Source organism: Hyperoodon ampullatus (genome assembly GCF_949752795.1).
Source record: "Hyperoodon ampullatus genome assembly, chromosome: 8".
Taxonomy (NCBI): domain Eukaryota; kingdom Metazoa; phylum Chordata; class Mammalia; order Artiodactyla; family Ziphiidae; genus Hyperoodon; species Hyperoodon ampullatus.
In genome coordinates, this window is record NC_136921.1 from 34,261,980 (window position 1) to 34,284,523 (window position 22,544).

The 22,544-nt window shown below is 36.1% G+C and overlaps 1 protein-coding gene across 1 annotated transcript in view; it reads right to left on the minus strand.

The window, feature by feature from the left end:
* The window catches only part of BMPR2 (bone morphogenetic protein receptor type 2), a 187,915-nt gene that overhangs the window by 69,114 nt on the left and 96,257 nt on the right, over positions 1-22,544 (minus strand). The window lies entirely within an intron of this gene.

Genomic DNA, 22,544 nt, shown 5'->3' on the forward strand with positions numbered 1-22,544 from the left:
GTGACACAATATCTAGGGCATTAATGAAGCCAAGGGGAATTTAGAATAACTGTTGCTGGTACTGAATCATTCTCCAACACAGACACTTCTCTTTCTCACCTCCTCACCTCTTCTTTTTTCCAATTCCTCTTTTTCCCTTTCCTTCTCTTTTATGTTCCTTTCTTTCTCCTTGTACATATTTTTCTCTACAAACTTGTCTTAGAGGCACCTACATGTCCTGCTTAGAAGCACTAATGAAATGCTAGGCAATGTAAGAAGTTACAGTTTTAGTCCAACTCCATCTTGGTTTTCAAACAAAAACAAACAAACAAACAGTTATCGTATGATCTGTGAGATAAAAGCAATTTATGTTCTTAAAAAATATCATAGTATTACATCAAATTGCAAAACAAAACACATTAATCTTTTTAAATGAGTGATTGTTTTGTAGCTCCAATCCTTTGATAGATCCAACACTTCAAAAATCATCAACTAAAAATACCAACTGGACTTCCCTGGTGGCGCAGTCGTTAAGAACCTGCCTGCCAATGCAAGGGACACGGGTTTGAGCTCTGGTCTGGGAAGATCCCACATGCCGCGGAGTAACTAAGCCCATGTACCACAACTACTGAGCCTGCACTCTAGAGCTCGCGAGCCACAACTACTGAGCCTGTGTGCCACAACTACTGAAGCCCGCACGTCTAGAGCCTGTGCTCCGCAACAAGAGAAGCCACTGCAATGAGAAGCCCGTTCACCATAACGAAGAGTGGCCCCCACTCGCCGCAACTAGAGAAAGCCCACGCGCAGCAACGAAGACCCAACGCAGCCAAAAATAAATAAGTAAATTTATTTTAAAAATTAAAAATTAAGACATCGATGTTTAAAGTGATTATTGATATAGCTGGATTAATATCTACCATATAAAAAATACCAACCTAATAAAAAAGAAAAAGTATTGATCTTTACAGTAACTGACAAGCTATTTAAAAGAACATAGAAAATTACCTAACTAAAACATCTGTATTAAAAGCTAGCAGAGTAAAAATAATTTTGATTTATACCATTTGTGGGCACATTTTAGATGTCCAACCTTATATACAACAAATTTTATTTTAAAAGGAGTGAGGAATTTGTAACATACAGAAAAGAGTTGGTACTAAATATATAGGTGCTAAAAGAAATCTGCCTTTTAAGTTTAGAAACCAACTCTTTTTACTTCCTAAAATTCTCACTTTTCTGTAACAGAAATATATCCACGTTCTTGCTATGGCCTCCTATGGAGGTAGATGGACTGTAGCTCCCCAACCCTTGACAATAAATTTAGCCATGTGACTTACTCAGCCAACAGGAAGTTGGCAAATATAAAACTAACAGAGATCTAAAATATGCTTGGGTAGTTTTGTTCGAACTCTCTGTGATCAACTAATCCACTATGAGAAGAACTATTCTGAGTAGAATGCTGCCCCTTTATCCTAAGCCCCATAGAAGACCTGAAATGACCCTGCAGACTGGAGCTCAGTCCAGCCTGTATCAGGAAAACTCCAGCAGATCTGCAAGACCACTGATTATGAGAATAAATGGTTGTTGTTAAAGCCACTGAACTTAGAGGTGGCTTACTGATGAGGTATTATTGGCAACAGCTGACAAATAAATGAGTATACCTCCTACTGCTCACGTAACATCTTACAGAGATGTGTGCAAATATATACAACTTTCAAGTTATCTAAAAATCAGACATTTAGGAATAGTTTAGAATAAAAATTTTTTCTAGTTTTACCCATGTTTTTCTCACAATTGTAGACATATTAACGTCCAAACAAAAAAGTCTATATAAGAAATGCCTATAACCCCGCTATTAACTACAGAGTGAACTTTTAACATTGGAAAAAGGAATGGTATTTGTTTATTTAAAACAAAGCGCTTTGGTTGTATTGTGGGGTAAGAAATGTAATACTCCCCAAAGATGAACATTTTATTTAACTTTTGTGAGCTTCAGATTTGCAAGATGAGACTGGAGACTAGAGACTGGTTGCATAACAATGTGAATGTACTTAACACTACTGAACTGTACATTTAAAAATGGTTAAGATGGTAAATTTTATGTTATGTGTATTTTACCACAATTAAAAAAATACTCTAAGAGAATGGTTCTCACCTTTTTCAAAGATAACTTTTTATTTTTAAAATATCAAGGATATATACATACACATAAAGACCAGAACTCAGTAACAATTTCCAGTATTTATAAAATGCTTTACAGATACTATTAGCACTTATTTCAGTGTATTTTTAGTCTTTGATAAAGGAAATAACCTTTTCCTTCACTTCAAAACACTGACCTCTGGTCACCAGCTTTGGCAACTAGAAATACCATGTTGACTTGCTCAGTGGTTTGGCACTGAGATGTGTCTGACTGAATTTTTTAAAGGGAAAAGAAGTGATCTTTTACTAAATAAAATACACTGTGGTAGACAAAATCATCCCCAAACTAGCACGGAGAGACTCAGGACAGGTAGAAAAAAAGAAGTCTCTGTAGTGAAATAATTGTAAACTACTGTTTTAAATATAAGCATAAATTTCTATTGGGAAAAACATTCTGTAAAAACCTTTTAAAATCGCATATAAGGGACTTCCCTGGTGGCGCAGTAGTTAAGAATCTGCCTGCCAATGCAAGGGACATGGGTTCGAGCCCTGGTCCGGGAAGATCCCACATGCCATGGAGCAAATAAGCCCCTGCGCCACAACTACTGAGCCTGTGCTCTAGGGCCTGTGAGTCACAACTACTGAGCTCGCGGGCCACAACTACGGAAGCCCATGCAACTACAGCCCGTGCTCCGCAACAAGAGAAGCCACTGCAATGAAAAGCCCACGTACCGCAACAAAGAGTAGCCCCCGCTTGCCGCCACTAAAGAAAGCCCATGCGCAGCAATGAAGATCCAACGCAGCCAAAAGTAAAATAAATAAATTTATAAAAAATAAAAATAAAATCGCATATAAAAATGAGTAGGGAAAATTCTGTTTCATGGCAACAACAACAATAAAAACTCAAAAAACAAATAACAATAACAAAAAAAAGGCAGGCAAAAAAAAATACTCCATAAATTCTAAAATAGAAAGCCTGAATTCTGAATTAAACATCAGGCTTTTAATCTCTGTGCCAATATTAATAGAAACTGAAATTAAAGAATGCCATTCCTTATTGCCATTTGCAGCAACATGGAAGGAGCTAGAGATGATAATACTAAGTGAACTAAGTCAGAAAGACAAAGACAAATATTATAACACTTATATGTGGAATCTAAAAAATAATACAAATGAACTTATTTACAAAACAGAAACAGACTCAGACGTAGAAAACAAATTTATGGTTACCACAGGGAAAGGGGGGTAATAAGTTAGGAGTGTGTGATGAACAGATACACACTGCTATATATAAAACAGATAAACAAGGATTGACTGTATGGCACAGGGAACTATATTCAATATCTTGTAATAACCTATAATGGAAAAGAATCTGAAAAAGTATATAAATATGACCGAATATAAATATATAACTGAATAACTTTGCTGTACACCTGAAACTAACACAGAATTGTAGATCAACTCTAGTTCAATTAAAAGAAAAAAAAAGAATGCCATTTCTTTTTTTCATTTTAAAACACTTCAGAGTTGAAGTCAATGGGAGTTTCTCTTCTTAATATATAACCCTTCAAACACTGCTTTCTCATAACATTAAACCAACAGATCTTGTTGGGTAAGCCATTTTCACGAAGCTATGTCTGTCACTCTATCAATTAATCTTTAATTAATTAATTTAACAAATTACTGAACATCTTGGAAATGCAGAGGAAATGAGTAGAAAATATAGGGATATGTAATGGAATAGGCTGAGGTCTTGTGGATGTATCCTAGGATTGAAAGGTAATCAAAGTAACTGGCAAGACTATGGAAAAAATTTTTAGTTTTAAAAAAGTAGTTAAGACTTTATAGTACTTCGTAAATGATTGCGGGAATAAAGGGAAAGTGAAATCGACAGCCAAAAAATGGTCCAATGACAGACATACTAGGGTGGCTACATCTCCCTGCTACGTTAATAAATGCAACAGTAGACTTGAGGATAGGGAAATGAATTGGGAGTAGAACTGTAAAAGCTACCAAGAATATCTGGAAAATAGTTCTCTCCTCCCCCTTCTGCCCCCACTTCCTACCCTCATCTATTAACACCAAAGCCTCCGATTTTCTCCTTCCACCAACATTTAACACTACTGAACTGTACACTTATAAACAGTTAAGATGGCAAATTCTGTTATATGTATTTTATCACAACTAAATATTTAAAAAATGTATTTCTTATAAATGGTGTATACTCAATGTGTAGCTATCTTGGTTAAAGACAATAAGCTACAGTAAAGACAAAAATAATTAGGAACAAATTTAACAAAAGGAAGTGTTAAGACTTGTACACTAAAACTACAAAACATCATTGAAAGAAATTAAAGAAGTCCTAAATGGGAGGCGTTCCCTGGTGGTCTAGTGGTTAGGATTCGGTGCTTTCATTGCCATGGCCTGGGTTCAATCCCTGGTCAGGGAACTGAGATCCTGAAAGCCACGTGGTGCGGCCAAAAAACAAAACAAAAAAAGTCCTACATGAATGGAAAGACATCTCATGCTTATGGATTAAAGAACTTAATACTATTAAGATGGCAATATTCCTCAAATTTACCTACAGATTCAATACAGTACCTATCAAAATCCCTGTTCCGTTTTTTTGTAGATATTGACAACATTGTTGGTGGGGGTGTAAAATGGTTCATCCACTTTGGAGAACAGTTTGGCAGTTCATTAAGAGTTAAGTATATAGGGCTTCCCTGGTGGTGCAGTGGTTGAGAGTCCGCCTGCCGATGCAGGGGACGCGGGTTCGTGCCCCGGTCTGGGAGGATCCCACGTGCCGCGGAGCGGCTGGGTCCGTGCGCCATGGCCGCTGGGCCTGCGCATCCAGAGCCTGTGCTCTGCAACGGGAGAGGCCACAGCAGTGAGAAGCCCGTGTAACGCAAAAAAAAAAAAAAAAAAAGAGTTAAGTATATAGATTTACCAATAAAACCCAATAATTCCACTCTTAGGTATACACAGAACTGAAAACATACGTCCACAAAAAAACTTGTACATTAATGTTCATAGCAGTATTACTGATAGCCAACATGGGAAACAGCCCAACTGTCCATCAACTGATGAATGAATAAACAAAAAGCGATATATTCATACAATGGAATACAGTCGTCCCTTGGTATCTGAGGGGAATTGGTTCCAGGAACCCCATGGATACCCAAGTCCACAGATCCTTAAGACAATTATAAAAATGGCAGAGTACAGTTGGCCCTCCATATCCATGGAATAGGGGACCAACTATGTTATTTATTGCTAAAAAGGAATGAATTACTGATACGCTACAACATGGATGAACCTTGAAAATATTATCCTAAGTGAAAAAAGTCAGACACAAAAGACCACATATTCTTTGATTCCATTTATATGAAATGTCCAAAATAGGTGAATCCATTGAGACAGTAAGTAGATTAGGGGCGCCAGGACCTGGGGGGAGAGGGGTAAATGGAGAGTGACTGCTAATGGGTTTAGGGTTTCTATGTTGAGGCAATGAAAATGTTCTGGAATTAGATAGTGGTGATGGTTGTACAGTACTGTGAATATACTAAAAAACATCAACTTTTACACATTAACTATATACATTAAAAGGATGAATGTGGGTCTTCCCTGGTGGCGCAGTGGTTGAGAGTCCGCCTGCCAATGCAGGGGACACGGGTTCGTGCCCCGGTCCGGGAAGATCCCACTTGCCGCAGAGTGGCTTGGCCCGTGAGCCATGGCCGCTGAGCCTGCACGTCCGGAGCCTGTGCTCCGCAACGGGAGAGGCCACAACAGTGTGAGGCCCACGTACCGCCAAAAAAAAAAAAAAAAAGGATGAATGATATGATGTTAACTGTATCTCAATAAAGTTGTTACTTTTTAAAAAAGGACAGAGAACCAGCTTAAAAGGACTCTTCTAGCCAAATTCATGGCTATTTTAGCATTAAAATAAAAATCCACAAGTTCATAGTAATACTCAAAAACAAAAACGACCTGTTAATTTCTTTTTTTTAACACAAGAATGCCAGCTATTATTAATAGAATAAATAATATAATAAGAAAATCACCATTTTATAACCCCTAAAATAATAACAAGTTTGGGAAAGGATTACCAATGCATGAAGTGAAAAGGTTGTTGAATAACAAAATTATTTGCACGGTGCCACAGTAACTACCCGCAGATTACCTACTAATTGCAAAGGAAAAAATGTACGTTTCCAATGGAGAGTCATCATTTTAAATGATACTGTGCTTGATATGATACAATAAGAAGTATACAATATCACCCATGAAGTATTCTTGCCAAAATGTTTAACTCCAATGAAATCAACCTTCTAGACTTAACTTCCAACTTAGAAATTTCAAGGGATTAAAAATACAATAACAATTTAACAAACCCAGAATGTAGGGACAACTGGCCTAAACTCTCTAGAAGTCTATTTCATGTATAGTAAAAATATAGGGGTAGGAGAAGACTGTATTAGATTAACAGAAACTAAAGAGACAAAACAATCAAATGCAATGTATCATCAACCTTTACTGGATTCTGTTTTAAAAAAAGTTATACAAGTCATTATGAGGAAGTCTGTGGTTGGACTAGACACTGGATGATATTATGGAATTTATTGTTAATTTTCTTGGATTTGAGAATAATGTCTTGTATTTCTAAGAGATGCATGTGATATTTGTAGCTTACTTTCAAACAGTTAAACAACAGCAACAATAAGAAAACAGGTAATCTATCTATCCATTCATCTATAAAGAGAGGAGGTGGGGAAGAAAGCAAATTTTGAAAATGTTAATAATTATTAAATCTACACAGAAATATAAGATATTAATTGTAATACTCAAACTTTTTCCTCTATATACAGCAATCTTCATATGAAAAAGGAATAAAAAAGAAGGAATCGTGGTTACTACTATCAAAAAATTAGAACTGAAAATAATAATTGAACATTGGGGAGAAAGAATAAAAGCTGCCAAAAGTCAAAACACAGCACAGCTTTTTATCTCCTGCTCCATCTCAACTATTGTGTTTGGAGGTCTTAATGTGTAACTATATGTATTTAACTATACACGCATTAATTACTTATTGTTGCATAACAAATTACTCTAAACTTCAATGACTTGAAACAATACACATTTATTTTTTCATTTTCTGTTTGTCAGAATCCAGGTACTGCTTAACTGAGCGCTCTGCTTCAGGACCCTTCACAAGGCTGCGATTAAGGTTTAGGGCACTGCCATAGTTATCTCAAGGTTAAAGTGGTGAAGTAACTGCTTCTGAGCTCACTAAGTGGTTGTTGGTAGGATTCAGTTCCTTATGGGCTGTTGGCAGTTCCTTGCTGGCTGTTGGCAGGAGGCTAACCTCAGTTCTTTGCCAGGCAGCCCTCTTCATCAGAACTGGCACAGAAGAAGAGCCAGAGAGAGTATACCAGCAAGACAGAAGTCACAGTCTTTGTAAAACCTAACTACAAAAGTCACATCCTATCACTTTTGCCATATTCTATTTGTTAGAATCAAGTCACCAGGTCCCACCCACATTCAGAGAGCCAGGATTACCCAGAGGTGAGAATACCAGGAGACAGGGATCACTGAGAGCCATGTCAGAGGTTGCTTACCACAGTATATAAACAGATGGCCCCTGCTTTATGATGATTTGACTTAGGATTTTTTAAATTTATGATAGTAGGAAAATGATATGCATTCTGTAGAAACCATATTTCAAATTTTGAGTTTTGAGCTTTTCCTGGGCTAGCCATATGAGGTACCATACTCTCTCGTGATGCTGGGCAGCAGCAGTGAGCTCCAGCTCCCAGTAAGCCACAGGAAAATGAGAGTAAACAACCAATACACTTATAACCACTCTGTACCCACACCAGTTGTGTTTAACTTTCAGTATTAGAAAAATTATCTGAGCTAGTCAACATTTTATTATAAAGTAGGCTTTGTGTTAAGATGATTCTGCCCAACTGTAGGCTAAGTGTTTTGAGAATGTGTAAGTAGATTAGGCTAAGTTATGATGTTTGTTAGATTGGGAGTATTACATGAATTTTCTGCTTACAATTTTCAACCTACGATGGATTTATCAGGATGTAACCCCATCGTAAGTTGAGGAGCATCTGTATATTTGATTCTCATTAACTGTGGTAGTCATGTTCTATAAAATTATTGCAAACACTTTATAGCAAATACTGAATCATTGTTCCTATGGGAAATACAGGGTCAGGTGAGCTTCTAGTCAAAACATTTTTGTCAACCCACCAATATATAACCTTCTTTTATATGTGTTTCTGTTCAAAGTCATTTACTGTATAGCACAGGGAATTCTACTCAGTGCTCTGTGGTGACCTAAATAAATGGGAAGGAAATACAAAAAAGAGGGGATATATGTATATGCATAGCTGATTCGCTTTGCTGTACAGCAGAAACTTTAATACCACACTGTAAAACAAATATACTCAAATAAAAATTAATTTTAAAAAAGAAAAAAAGTCATTTAATATACTGTATATTATTGAGTCATTAGAATTGAACTCATGACCAACAGAACTATAACATGCCTGAAAGAAGTTTACCTAACACATGTATTTTCTCTGTAAGGCACATCAAGACTTCTTGCACTTAGGAACACTAGACACCACTTCAGCACTACAACTGAGGGTCATTTTAAACCAAAAAAATCACCAACAAAAATGCAAAAAGCATGGCACAAAATAGACTACGAAGAGGACACCTGTTTACAGTGTGAGAGCTTAAGGAAGAAGGCAGCGCATTGCCTTGATTGACCTTAGCTGCTAACATGCACATTAGATGGCTCAAATTTTTTATTATTCTGCTCATGTCTGTGAATGACTGAGAAAGCACTGTGAGTATTGATTCTGGGATTAAAAATACATTTTAGCAAGTAAGGAGTCACAAATATGGAATCCTGAAGATCAACTGTGTTTTACTCATTTTTCAAAACCTTGAGAAGTTTACACTTGGGATGTGTAAAGATGCAGGAAATACTATCTTCTATCTCTCACCTAGAAGGACATAGGAACCTGAATACATTTAATGAGAAACCCAGTAACAATCTTTCCTGCAAATAAAAAAAGATCACAGAAAACCAACTATATGCCAATAAAAATTAATTTTAAAAAAAGATCACAGAATATAGGCCTCATATAATAAAGTAAAACTAGCAGAAAAGTATCCTTCATAGTAAAAAAAAAAAAAAAGAATTAAATAAGGGAGGATGTTTGTAATAGGTGGCTTAGACAGTTCCCTCCTAATCATAGCCATTATTTATTGAATGCTTACTACATGCTAGGCACTTTACATGCATCATCTTGTTTAATCTATACAACAACCATATAAATTAGATACTATTATTTTGCATATGAGGTAACTGATACATAGAGAGGCTAAGTAACCTGCTCAAGGTTATGTTTAGCAAGTAAAACAGCAAGGTTTAACCCAGGCACTGAGATTGAGAGCCAATGCTCTTCATCATTATGCTATACAACTGCCCAAAGAATCAACTGATTACTTTGGAAATCTAGTATTTTCCTTCCCTCAGATGATCCTATTTTTTTTTAGCAGATGATTAGGCTAACTTCATATTTGGCTAGAATAAAATGTACTTTTTTAAAGAGACACTTTGAGAAGCACTTAAAACAGTATTTTGAAGCCATCAGTGCATTCCCAGCCAACGATGTATCTATTCACCTACTACTAAACATTATTTATCAAAAAGACAAGAAATAACAAGTGCTGGTGAAGTGTGGAGAAAAGAAACCCTTTGCACACTGTTTGTGGGAATGAAAATTGGTGCAGCCATGCAGAAAACAGTATGGAGTTTCCTCAAAAAATTAAAATAGAACTAACATATGATACAACAATTCCACTTCTGGGTACTTATCTGAAGAAAATGAAAACACCAACTCAAAAAGATATATTCACCCCACGTTCACTGCAGCATTATTTATAATAGCCATGATATGGAAACAACCTAAGTGTCTATTGATAAATGAATGGATAAAGAAAATATGGTATATGTATATAAGTACATATATATACATATACACATGCATTCACATGCGCATGTGTGTGTGCACACACACAACGGAATATCATTCAGCCATAAAAAGAAGGAAATCTTTCTATTTGCAACAACATGGATGAACCCTGAAGGCACTGTACTAAGTAAAATAAATCAGACAGAGAAAGACAAATACCGTATGTGGAATATTTATACAAATACTTTTATGTGGAATATTAAAAAAAAACTTAGGTTATAGATACAGAGAATGTGGAGATTATTATACAGATATGTTGAACATCTGAAACTAAATATGTTCATATGTCAATTACACCTCAATTTAAAAAAACAACATATTATTTTAAAGACAGCTGCTATTCAAACCACAGCTAGTTTTGAGACAGGCTAGAACCTGGGACCTTTTGCTGCAATGCTTGCACCTGGACCAGTGTCTCCTGGAGCAACAAAATACAAAGAAACGATAAGGGACTAAAAATAATTGCGTGCATTCACAGTTGGGGCAAATTATGAACAAGACACAAAAACACAAAAAACCCAACTGCCACTTCTCGAGGAGTAAGGAGGGAAAGCAGGGTACTACACATGCCCCCTGCACATAGCACCACCAAGGGGGTGGGCAAACCACCCAAGTCACCCCTCTGGCTCAAAGTCAGGACCCGCCCCTACCCTACCCCATATAAGGGACCAGCTCTCACCCCCCCAACCCCAGGGAGCGGGCAAGGGAATCTATTACTTGTTTTTACTCCCTCCTGCTGCAGCAGGAGTCCCAACAAAGCCTTGCCTGAATTTCTTGCCTGGCCTCTTATCAATTTCTATTGATTAAGAAGTCCAAGAACCCTGGTTAGTAACAGTTTTATCTTGGTTTTGAATGTATTTGAAGTGTTTTCATGTATCTATGACTTTACTTCTTATGATATGTTGGCATCTGAAACCACTAAATATTTATGGATTTAAGAATAATCAGTTTTTCCATATTAGAAGATGCAGAAAATTCTCAGTAATCAGAGAGATACTACATGGAAATGAAGCACAGTTAAGGCAGGCAGACAGATAGAGAGGAACACAAATGGAACCGGAAATCATAAAAGACAAGAAAAATTATATATACTGAAATAAAGACATGGAAATTATTTCTTGATCAATATACACATTTATATCTCAGGAGACATTTATTTTTAAATACCAGTCAATTCTACCATACACACTTGGGACTTGGATTTTACAGACCAAAAACTTCCACTGAGTTTATCAGTAAAGCCAGATTAGTCAACAGGTTTTGCTTTGTTCTTCAACACAATCAAGTAATATAAACTTTAAAAACACCAAAAGGAAGAGTGATTATTTTTTTGAGAGAATAGGAGCAAAGTAGGTAGGTATGGAATGGGATGGACTTTCAATAGGACAGAGCTAACAAAACTTCAGAATGAAAACTGTCTGACCAACAACACATAACATGTGTAAATAGAATCTTATTACTACCGCATTAAAGAATTAATATTTTCTGAAGGATACACTCCTCTATTTCTCTTGTGCCACTCCTTCTCCACTAATATTTTTAATAAGTATAAAAAGGAATGACATATTTTGTTTTGCTTTTTGCTAAAATGCTTCATGAAGTATTAAGCAAAGACTTTTAAAACATTCTTATTTCCCATTTTCTGTCTACTCAATCATTTTAATGCTGTCACAGAAGCAGTAAAAACTGAAAAAAATCACTGTAGATTCACAATAGCTAAAAACCTACCTGTGGCCCTATGCCAATGTCAGCTTCTCTGAATGTAGGCTTTCTTTTCCAGCTTAGTGTGAGATAAAGACACTTGCTGCCAGACGCTGAAATTAGAATTTCTAATCTTAACAGCACAGCATAAATTAGAATTTCTTATACCTAGCTTTAGATGCAGTTTGATCTTTATTTCTCATCAACTCGATCCAACCATCAACTTAATGAATAATGTACATAAAAGAAAAGGATTCTACATTTTTATACTGACTTTCATCTAAGAACTTCCAACACTAAATAAAATGAGTTAGGTTTATTTAATTTTTTTTAAATGACAAATTTTTGCCAGCTTTTCTCCTAACTTGATTATCTTGTTTATAGTTAGGGAGGTTAATTATACCAATTCCGAAGTCTTATCAAGAAAATTTTCTAAAATAACTGTGAACCTTGCAATAATTATATACTTCTTTCAAACTTCTGGAATTTACAAGCACATTAAGGATGAATTAAGGTTATAAGAAAGTAAAAGAATATACTGTAGGTATAAATTCACTTAATTAAAGAATGGCTTTTTTTTTTAATTTAATTTTTTTATTATTTGGCTGCGTTGAGTCTTAGTTGTGGCATGTGGGATCTTCATTGAGGCATGTGGGATCTTTCTTTGCAGCGCACGGGCTCTTCGTTGCAGTGCACGGGCTTTTCTAATTGCTGTGTGCGGGCTTCTCTCTAGTTGTGGTGTGCGGGCTCCAGAGAGCGAAGGCTTAGTTGCCCTGCAGCACATGGGATCTTAGTTCCCTGACCAGGGATCAAACCCGCGTGCCCTGCATTGGAAGGTGGATTCTTAACCACTGGACCACCAGGGAAGTCCCAAGAATGGCTTTCTTTTTAAACAGATTAAGTGCCACAAAGTCTCTCATGGTTGGAAGAGACTCAGAATAATATAGTTCACTTTCCTAAAGTGTCAGACTTCTGGTTTTAGGTAGTACATTGACATGTTATTACTGAAAGTTTTCTTTTCGTCTGATTACTAAAGAAGAAAATCTCAATTTGGTGACAATTTGTAATTCTATTTCCTAACAAACATTTGCTAGTCTCCTCTTTTAACACAGAGAAAGCAAGCTTCAAGTTTCAGACAATTTGATAAGCAACAATATCTAGCTAATTAATAATGATTTTACTTTCACCCTATTTACAATTAAATAAATAATTTTTAAAGTTACCTTCTACTTACAATACTGGCTTTCCATTTATAGCAGTGATGGGAAATTTCCCTTTACAATACATATAAGTTGTGTTTTTTTAAAATGAGGTTATATGAAGAAAAAGAGAAGTGGTCCTTGAATTTTAGGAAATGTGATAAACATTTTCAAAAAAATCTTTTCAATCTCTCTCCCAAATGAATGAACAAACAAATATTAAGAGGCCCCCTGTTTGAGTGTAGAGTAAAGGTTAACGACAATTGAATATAGAGAGTAATGGTTAAAACTAATAGAAAGTAATGTTTAGTAACACATACTCTGGAGCCAAAACACCTAGGTTTGAATTTTGGCTCTACCACTCATTGGCTGTGTGACTTGGTACATTGCATATCTGTGTCTCAGTGTTCTCCATGGAAAACAAGAATATAACAGTAACCATTTAATATGTTTCTATAAGGGTTAAATGTAAAGGTTTAGTGCATATAGAGCCCTTAGTGAGTACTCAAAAATGTTATTTAGCTAGTTTCAATTTCTCTATATACTAAATGCCTGAATGCCCTTTATATGTTTACTGAAAAGAGACTGCTCTAACAACTCTATAATACTGATAAAGTGAATTGAAATTTCTCTACAAGATTTATCCCATCTGGAAAAACATTCTCTAAGAATCTTAAGTTTACTGCCAAGTATTTTAAGAAGCAACACTCATTAAATAAATATCTAACACTAATGTCTTAAGGCCAGAGGAAAACAAGATTAAGAACAGCATATGCTGATGGGGGATGGAAGGAAAGTGCCTTAAAAAGTTAACATATCATACTGAGCACAACAGAGGGAGAGTTTCCTAACAGAAAGGAAAGGGCCTCAGAAAATAAGATCTCAAGGGAAGAAAAGTATCTAATCTTCCTTAATTCCATAACTGTGTCTAGAGCCACGTCTACTTATAATTAAGTACTAAACAGGTACAGAACTACTGGCTAGTATTTATTAAGGTTCTCATATTTTCTCATTTTTAAAGTTCAAACAGTCAAATATGGTACCTATCCCCTTAAAAAGAGATAAATAACTGAAACAGACTCACTAGTAGAACAGTAAAATCTTTGAAAAAGTAATGATTGTGGTATGAAGACCTAGAATATGAGTTATCAATCCATATATCTCCTCACCACTAGCCAGTTTTGTTTTGGAGAATTATCTCATAATGTGTTTCTGTTTGAACACATGCTATAAGCCTCTGTTGCCAACAACCTCAGATCAGGGATTACAGCAAAATAATTGACACACATTTCTAAATATCAGAAGCTCTTTTTCCTTTCTTTTTCTTTCTTTTTTAATGGTAATAATTCTTCTTAATGGAGAAACACAACATGTAAACTATACTTCAGATGCTGTGACTGGAGGAAAAAGGTTTTGAGAACAGAGAGCTAGTGTCCTAACTAGCCAGAAATCATTGCTGATCTACAGTCCAAATAGAACCTTAATTTTTATGGCACATTACAATGCTCACATAACTTTTTCCAACATTAATAATTAACTGCTGGTGTTTAATTATTTTAAAGCAGACATTTCACTTATGTCTCAACAAAAGCATCAGTGGACTTCCCATTCTGCTAAAATTTTCAGGAACCAGTCACACTTGAATTATAGCTTATCTTCCTTTAAATTTTTGCCTATAATTATATTGGTAGACAATAAATGTCTTATGTTAATATTTTGGGCCCCTAACAAAAAATTTTTTAACTTTTAAATTTGAGGTTATTTCAAACTTATAAAAACTCCTATATGTATGTTACCCAGATTCACCTGAGTGAACAGGTTGCAAAGGTTTCATTTATTTGTGCCCTATCTTGTTGCCTCTAAAAAACTATGTAGGGCAGTTTTATAAGACTACACAAAATCTGTAATTAAAAAAAATTTAAGAAGTACAGGTAAGTAGAGTATCTTCCTCCAATCCTATAACTATCAAAATAATCCTTGAATTATTATAATGTGACACTGTGGCTCCACAGAATTACAGATAGTCGCTTATGGTCCTGCGGTTAGTCCATCACCTTTTCCCCTAACAACTCCCCCCACATTATTCTTAAAGATTCACTACTATCATATGCTTTAATTTCTATCACTCAGTACCTCATTGTCTTCAGCTTCAAGGAAAGTTGGGGGAAAAAAAACAAGATTGTTTTGAAAGAGAGCTACACCTTGTTATTCTCAATCATCCATACATTCCTTTACTGCTGCTGGATCTAACCCTACTCAATGTACAAGGGATAGCAAGTAAGAAGGCAAGTAAATGTGGTTGTGGATGTTGTACAGATGGATACTTCATGAGAAAGATATAATTACAGTAACAGCAACAAATGGTTTGATGTCAAGAAGCAAACTGTTCAGTTGAAAACAATCTAGAAAGAAATGAGTAGGATTCACAGAGAACATTAAGTACTGTCTGTTGTTCCCTGGAGCTTAACCTCACTATGTGGTTTTTTAAACAGCCATAATCTATCGATACTTGTGCATTGTTTTCTTTCCCAGTATTAAAATACGCTACAATTGTACGTTGAGAGTAATCTCTGAAAATGAGATCGTATAACAGAATCTACTTAGGAAAACATTTTTATATTCTTCTATTACCTTAAAAATTAAAGGCTGATGTTTCATTTTTTGGAAAGGGAAAGGAGAGGGGAATGATCATGGATTTTTTGTACTTATACCATGGTGAATCTCAAACAGGAGAGTTAATTTGTTTTGTCTGCGTTTGCTGTCCCACTTAACTATTTTGCTACATTTGTCCTTTTAACTGAAAGTAGCAACCAGCTTTCAATAAACACCAGTCCAGGGACTCCCCTGGTGGCGCAGTGGTTAAGAGTCCGCCTGCCAATGCAGGGGACATGGGTTCGAGTCCTGGTCCAGAAAGATCCCACATGCCGCAGAGCAACGAAGCCCATGTGCCACAACTACTAAGCCTGCGCTCTAGAGCCCGGGAGCCACAACTACTGAGCCCACATGCCACAACTACTGAAGCCCGTGCGCACCTAGAGCCCGTGCTCCGGCAACAAGAGAAGCCACTGCAATGAGAAGCCCACTCACTGTAATGAAGACTAGCCTCCGCTCACCGCAGCTAGAGAAAGAAGGCCCGTGCGCAGCAACAAAGACCCAACGCAGCCATACATAAATACATTTAAAAATAAATTTAAGGGCTTCCCTGGTGGCGCAGTGATTGAGAGTCTGCCTGCCGATGCAGGGGAGATGCAGGGGACATGGGTTCGTGCCCTGGTCCGGGAGGATCCCACGTGCCGCGGAGCGGCTGGGCCCATGAGCCATGGCCTGTGAGCCCGCGCATCCGGAGCCTGTGCTCCGCAGCAGGAGAGGCCACAACGGTGAGAGGCCCGTGTACCGCAAAATAAATAAATTAATTAATTAATTAATTAATTAATTAATTAATTAATTAATTAAAAGAAACACCTGTCCATTAGTTAGTGAATCCATTAAATTCATTTTTTGCCAGATTAAAAAAAGGCAAATCCTATTCCTTTCAAGGATATAACAATATTTCAAAATTTACACATTAGCACATATTCGTTTATTAAATTATTCATTCAACAAACATTTACTGTACTCCCACTATGTACCTGACACTGCACCAGTCACTGTGCAGACAAAGGGGCATTAAAACAACGTCCCTGTCACCAAAGACTTTAGAATCTAGAAGAGACAGAGTGACAACTGCAAAATACATAAAAATTTAGGTGTGATGCCTGCAACTTATTTGCAAAAGGTTAAAAAAAAATAGTGATCTACATATATAGAGAGAGGGAGAATGATAAGGCAAATACAGCAAAATGTTGACAATTAGTGAATCTGAGTAAGGGTACATGGCAGTTTTTATAAGCTTGAAATAATTTCAAAAGTTTAAAAGAATTTTTTTGGTTGGGGGCCCAAAATATTAACACTTGACTTTTATTGTGTACCAATACAATAGACAAAAAGTTAAAGGAAGATAAGCTATAAGTCAAATCTGCTAGAGAAAGACAACCACTTCAATCCATTCCTCCTGAGTAGCATGGTTACTCATTAAAACACAGGGTTTATTTTTGACTGAACTACCTACACATTAAGGAGACATCTTTAAGGAGTTTATAGATGTGAGAGTACTTTGAAAGTATAAAATACTATGCAAATAAAAGGATTTAACGCCATCATGAAAACATTATGTGAGGGATGGAGATACTGTTTCTGTGAACACTGTTCTCAGAAGAATGAGTAATAAGCATTTTAACACCTTTATTAAGGTATAATTTACACACTATAAAATGAGCACTGAACTTTTATTGAAAGATATTAAGGGTATTTCCTTAGGAAGAGACAAGGTTCAAAGACTTTGAAAAATCATTTTTCTCAAAACTAGTCAGCTTCATTATTGAGAAATAATATTACAAATGGACAATGAATATAAAAATATTCAAAATAGAGAACAACCAAAAAACAAGTGAACCTCATTAGTAAAAACAATGTAAATCCATTTTCAAAATGACCTCAGCAGGGCTTCCCTGGTGGCGCAGTGGTTGAGAGTCCGCCTGCCGATGCAGGGGACACGCGTTCGTGCCCCGGTCTGGGAAGATCCCATATGCCGCGGAGCGGCTGGGCCCGTGAGCCATGGCCGCTGAGCCTGCGCGTCTGGAGCCTGTGCTTCGCAACGGGAGAGGCTATAGCAGTGAGAGGCCCGCGTACCGCACAAAAAAAAAAAAAACCCCAAAAAAATGACCTCAGCAAAGTTTTATTTTAATACTAGTGCTGACTAACATATGATGAGATATGCACTTTAGTATATCACTGATGGGAATGTGAACTGTTTCAACCATTGGAAAAGCAATTTGACAATGTATGAGGAACTTTAATACTGTTACTAGTGGATACAGAAATTACAATTCTGGGAATTATAATTTAATATAATGCTATATATACAAAGATGTGCATTGTAGCAAAAAACTAGAAACAGCCTAAATGTCCAAAACCAGGGGAATGGATAAGAAAAATATCTAGTTGGTAAAATATTATACAACCATTAAAACTGATGATTATGAAACACGTAATACCTGAAAAATATTATATTATGTTTAAAAAGCAGGATCTAAAATTTATATCATAATACAACTATACAAAAATTAAAGAGAAAAGACTAGAAAGAAATATTCAAAATATTAACAATGGTTGCATATGGGTGTAGGGATTTTTAAAGATTATTATTCTCCTCTCAATTTATCTCATTTTTCTATTTTTCTGAAATAAATAGGCATGTATTCCTTTAATATTTCCTTAAATAAGTAATATACAAATATATTCTCATGTTAAAGATTCAAACAGTACAAAAGTATAATAATAATAATAGGCAACCTCACATAAAGAGCCACCCTGAACTATTCCCCCTTCTCTACCTTTGATGAGTTTGTACCATATTTCTAGTAATTTTTAAATACATGTCTTTATTTGGCCAATGTCTATGTTAAATAGTCAATAAATGGCATTTTTATAATGAAAAATTAGAGAAAAAAATCACTACCGCCAAATTTTCTACTGATGTATTATTCAATATTTGTCAAGGAACAAAAAGTTCTGCTTCTTAATTTTATATTTTAATTAATTCCTTTAAACTTCAACACTTACAACGATTTTTATTTTGGTCAAGCACCTAAGCATTTACAGACTAAATGTCTGAGATTCTGTATAGTAGTGGTTTGTTTTTTTTTTTTTTTTTTTTTTTTTGCTATGCAGGCCTCTCACTGCTGTGGCCTCTCCCGTTCTGGAGCACAGGTTTTGGACGCGGAGGCTCAGTGGCCATGACTCACCCGCCCAGCCGCTCCGTGGCATGTGGGATCTTCACGGACCAGGGCACGAACCCGTGTCCCCTGCATGGGCAGGCAGACTCTCAACCACTGCGCCACCAGGGAAGCCCTATTTTTCTTGAAATTAATATAGAAGTAAATATTCATTTTGTTTACTAACAATGAATTTACTTGATTGTTTGAAGAACAAAATACATTAATTGGGTTAACACTCTCAAATTAGAACACTTAAAACACTTTCCCTTTTTATCAGGATAACATTACTGATTTATAGTGGCAATCATTCCCTGCTTTTGATTCAAAAGATTACAGTAGACCAAGATCTAGGTAACAATCTGAAATGTAGCTGTAAAGATCTCTGAGTTGAATTTATGGACAAATTCACTTCTTCTCTTTCATCTAGCTACATGTGAAAATTAGAGACCTTGCTTTGTTTGTTTTTTTGTGGAAAATAAATATAGCCAATTCAGTATAATTTCACAATAAAAGCTAATTGCCTTGAGTGGATAGAAACTACATGAAAAAACTCCTTATTGCTTTCAGTTTAGTGTTTCATCAATAATAAATCAAAGGAAATAGGGACCTCCCTGGTGGTCCAGTGGTTAAGAATCTACCTTCCAATGCGGGGGACGTGGGTTCCATCTCTGTTGGGGAACTATGATCCCATATGCCGCAGGAAAACTAAGCCCGCAACCCCAACTACTGAGCCCGCATACTCTGGAGCCTATGCGCCACAACTAGAGAGAAGCCCGCGTGCTGCAACTAGAGAAGCCTGCATGCCACAACGAAAGATCCCACGTGCCGCAACAAAGATTCCGTGGGCCACAACTAAGACCCAATGCAGCCAAATAAATTAATTAAAATAAAATAAAATAAAATAATAAATTTTAAAAACACTTTAAAAAATAAAATGAAATAAATAAATAAATAATCAAAGGAAATAATCCAAAACTGAAGATCTTAGAGTATGGACTGATAAAATTTCTTGACAGAGAAAAGAATTCTTGAAAAGGGCTACATTTCAATAAAAAAAAATTATTAAAAAAAATTAAGGGGCTTCCCTGGTGGCGCCGTGGTTGAGAGTCCGCCTGCCGATGCAGGGGACGTGGGTTCGTGCCCCGGTCCGGGAAGATCCCACATGCCGCGGAGCGGCTGGGCCCGTGGGCCATGGCCGCTGAGCCTGCGCGTCCGGAACCTGTGCTCCGCAATGGGAGAGGCCACAACAGTAAGAGGCCCGCGTACCGCAAAAAAAAAAAAAAATTAAAACTTTTTATTTGGAAATAATCATAACAGTTGCAAGAATAACAATAGTACAAAGAATACCCATATGCCTTTATCCAAATTCACTTTTCTTACCATTATACACCATTTGCTTCATCATTCAAGGAAGGTTAGATACACACACCATGGCCCTTTACTTCTAAACACTTCTTAGAGTATTTCCTAAGAACATGGATATTCTCTTATATAAACACACTATTCTTATCAGCTTCAGTAAATTTAACATTGAAAAAAATCTTTAATCATCTATTTTGTCAATTGGATTAACATCCTTTATCACATTTTGCACACCCAATATAGGAGAGTTAGGTACCGCTTAGTTGTCAACTTTCTTAGCCTCCTTTAATATAGATCTTTCTCACAGTCTCTTTTTCTTATATGATATTGACATTTTTGAGGAAAACAAACTCCCTTTTTGTAACAGAACATTCTTAATTTGTGATTTGCCTGATGTTCCTTTGTGATTAGATTATTCATTCTTGATTGAAATACAGTACTAAATTAGTGACACTGTGTCCTCAGAGTATCACGGACGTCCATCTGCCCTTCATTAATGATATTACCTGGTTAAGCTATTGTCCGATTTCCTCACTTTATAATTACTAATTTTTCCCTTGCATTATGTTGGACAAACTCTAAAAGAATGCAAATATCCTCAGTCCTTATTGAACCTGCCCCCTAGATTTAGGATCTTAGGATGATTCTTGCCTGATCCAATCCTTGCCATGATGGCTGCATAATGATAATTTTCCAACACCTACAGTTACAACTTGGCACTTGGCATTCTACTGTACACAAGTGCTCTCTCTTCTCCCTCTCTGTTATCAGCATAGACTCAATTCATTTTCCCTCCAATGGTTTATAACTTATTACTGTACTTCTTTAGCACTAAAACAATCTCAAATGTAGCTCGTAGGAGGTTCCTTCAAACTGGCTACTGTGACAAGTCTCCATCCTTTTGGGGGGTACTTCTTTCCTTATCTTCTAGTGTTATAAGATGTGGCAGGCTTATCTTGCACCTATCCTGCTCCAGTCTTAGAATAAGTCATTTTTCCAAGGAGCCCAAGTTCCACTGACTGCAGAGTCGTAGTAGAAACTAAACCCGGGCATTATGTACACTCATAGCTACAGGGGTGCTTTTGCTTCTTATTTTTTTCAACAAACAGAGATAAGAAATATATGTAGGCATGTATGTATACACACACACATATACATACTCATACAAATACATATATACATGGCTGCATATACATGAATGTAACACATACATATGGATATTTTTTAAGTCATAAGTTCATAATAATACCTTGAACTACAATCTATTCACATAGGATTCTCTTTTCTTCCCCCATCTATAACTGTGTTTCCCTATTCCTTCAGTGAGAACACTGGTTCCCAAGAATATCAACACTAATACTCATTTTCTTAATCCTATAATACAAATATATCTACAATTGTTTCAGAATTGCTTTGTACACACTACTAAAAATCAAACCTTCTAAAAAGAGTTCAGTATTTGTTTGCAATTCTCCCCCCATCTCTTATATCATATCTTGCCTAAAACAGTATATACAGTCAAATACGGTTTTTGTAAAATGCTTAGATTAGTTCTTTCTTTTTCCCTTAGTGTGATTATGATGTTTATGTAAAATACAACTGGGCTCATTTGCTTTCAGTTTGGGATTTTGCCCCCTTCCCATCCTTAATGATTTAATTATACTTTTTCTGCACACAGATTAGTAACATGATTCCAAAAGTCAAAACTACATGCATAAAGCTATATTCAGAGGACTTTTCCTCCTTCCTGTATCCTTTCTGTTCCATTCCCTCCAAACTTTGTAAGTAACCAACTTCATTATTTTCTGGTTAATCCTTTCTTTGCTTCTTTTTGTAAAGATAAGTTTTCTGTTTTACACAAAAGACAGCATACTATATAAGCTTTTTATTCACCTAACGTTACCTCTAGAAATCACTCCATATCAGTTCACAGAGATCTTACCCATTTTTTTCTTATAGCTGTATCTTTAGTACTCCATTACACACGTATGTACCATAGTGGATTTCAATCAATCTCCTATTCTTAGGCATTTAGGTAGTTTCCAATACTATGCAGTTACAGACAATACTACAATGGATAACTTTACACATATGTATTTTCATACTGTTGGAGGTATGTCTTCAAAGATAAACTCCTACAAATGGGAGTGCTGGGTGAAAGAGTAAGCACATATGTTGTGTTCTTAATATTGCCAAACTCCTCTTCATGTGAGTTGGAAAGTACTATATTTTGATTCAAACTTATTTGCTAATATACCAATACCTTGGAAATCCTGGTGTATCTC